The following is a 2,839-nucleotide window of genomic DNA, read 5'->3' on the forward strand; positions in this document are numbered from 1 at the left end:
GCGTAGAACAATAGAACAGACGCACGTGAATGCTCGATGTTACATAGGACCTATAAAAGCACTGTTTGTTTGTTTTTTAACAGCTGCTACAATGATAATTATAATAACAACAGTAATAGTGTAAACGATAGTGACATCATAAATGATTAAAATGAGAAACAACTCTTCAAGGGTCCATACAGAAGGATTGAATTCACTGAGGAAAATTAAGAGGACTTAGTGCTATAATTTCCCTGCCTTGTTTCAGTACCATCAGCTTACGAAAGAGTTACAATTTTAACGACTTAATGCCATGTTATCTAATTGGTTTCGGATTTTTCCTTAGTGGTCATTCTACAAAAACAAAAAGAGCAAAAAAAAAAAAGTGTTGACGAAATTAGGCAATACTTTCTAATGTTATCCTCTTTTTTATATTTACATTTTTTTTTAACAGCTCGAGGGGCAAATCAATTTGTGGGTACATACATAATTATGTATGAAATACTGCTCGATTCTGATTGGTCAAAGGTGCAGTCTTAGTTTTCACTATACTGCCCGGCAATCAGCCGTTCTTCAAGATGCGCACATTAATATATCTTGGGCGCGTATCTGTATTTGCCCGGTGAGAAATTATATTTCATGTAATTCGTCTGACTGTTAGCGCGACAACTTCGTTTCAATGCCTTTCTTTAGCATTACTATCTTGAATTAAGTGGGGTGCGCGGTATAAAAAAACAAATATCGATCGCTTCTTTTCCGATCATGGTTACAACTATTTGCCCTCCATGATTTCTCAACAGTATGTAAGCCCGCGACGAAGTCGAGGGGCATGACACTGTTCAGAAAATCACTTCTCGTCAAATATCTTTGACCATGACCACGACCAGCAGTCGATATTTGTAAAGTATAATGTATACATATGCACATACACACACACACGCGCGCGCGCACACACACACTCATATACTAATGTGAGTGTGTATGTGTTTCGTGTACGCTTTGGTTCTATCATTTCCAGTGTAAGTGACCTGTAGTTTCCTCCAAGACTCTATTGAAGTCATTATGGAACCAACAGAAAAGGCCAAGTGTCTTTCGTCGCTATTTCAAAGCCACCGGTTGCCCGTAGAGATAAATTCCCGTGTCTACTTGTGACGATTAGTGCGCCCTGCGATTAACTGCGATGGCGGATTAACTCGCGTCTTAAGATGAACTTGGCGCAGCGCTCGTTGATCCTAGCATCCCCATTACCAGGAATGAGAATATTACCACCCTGTCATCGCACGCTCCCCCCTGTATCTTGATGAATCAGGTCCCAATCTCTCCTCCACCCCTTACCCCCCCCTCCCCCCCCCCACACACGTACTACCCCTGCTCAATTATCCACTTACACTGACTTTAACCCTCTGCACAGGGGCAATGGACTCCGAACGTTCACTTGCTTACAAAGAGATTACTAAAATAGGAGCCCAAAGAAGTAACAATACAACGGAATAAAACATAACAAATGATAATAAAAAGACTATGACAAGATGTGTCTTTCCCGTCCCAAAACTCGTAAAGCTAGTGTGCTAGGGATTGTACTTTCACTGTAACAGCAACACAGGAATGGAACAAACTCCCCACTCTCATCAAATCTTCAAACTCAGTACACACTTAAAAAAAAAAGAAATTGCTCAAACTTATCTATTCCTAAGTTGATCGATTAGATATCTTTTAGTTGTTGTTGTAAGTATATCTATTGTAAACGCAGTATTTGCTCGTAGTTGAACTATGTCCAACGTATCTAAATGCCTGGTAATGATAATATCAATAACAAAATGATACTTACTCACTTTATTACGCCTATTGTCCCTCTTGGGACACAGGCCACCAACATGATTTCTCCAACTAGGCCGGTCCGTGCCAGTCTCTCTACTTCTATATATCAAAGACTAGCCGATTAATAGTAGATACAAGATCCGGAGTTATCAGTAGTAGATAAAAGAAAATTCCGTAAAACACTAAGAGAAAGGAATCAAAACAGGAATGATGACAGTAACGTTGATCATAATAAAATTTGTAGTAAGTTATGATAGCTACAACAACTCTTATATGGAGATCATTGTCAGTGTGATAATGCTGATGATTCTATATATTCATCACCATGATATCATTAACAACGTCATCAACCACCAATACTTGAATCACCGCAACTGTTATATAACATTTTCATCAACTACACTGTTGTAACATTTGTCATTTGTATTGATATTGATGTTGACAGTCGGAATCAACTCCAAAGTAATGGTATAATCATACTGATGGCAGGGGTTGCGATAAAACATAAAATTTCACTGCTGACATTCGTAAAGCTCAACATGAAGAAGGTGGGAGGATTGAATGAAAGAAGAAGCAGAAGATGAAATTCAACGACGACAAACACGAATTAGGAAATGAATGAAAGGCAAATTGTTGTTTTTGTTCAGGATATTCAAATTACTACCATAACATCCTACGTCGACATTTAGGATCTCAAAGCGAGAATGCTCTTTGCCAGTACATACTACCTTTTTGTCCATTTCATTGTAGAGACTTGGCCCTGCCCATCCACTTGTTTCATATTTCAGGGAACATAGAAGGTTGTCATGCGGACTTACATACATAAGATTACAACAACAATCACACACACGCAGACACACATACACGTACGTACACGCATACTCTCTCTCTCTCTCTCTCTCTCTCTCTCTCTCTCTCACACACACACACACACATACGCTGTCCCTCTCTTTCGCTCTTTTTTATAGAGGCATTATAATCCATCTTTTTACCTTGCTCATTTATGATCACCCTACAACTTTCCTTTTAAAAATCCCTTCCT

This window comes from Diadema antillarum, unplaced genomic scaffold, assembly GCF_040938485.1.
Source record: "Diadema antillarum isolate AM-2024a unplaced genomic scaffold, OU_Dant_1.0 seq00001027_RagTag, whole genome shotgun sequence".
NCBI lineage: Eukaryota > Metazoa > Echinodermata > Echinoidea > Diadematoida > Diadematidae > Diadema > Diadema antillarum.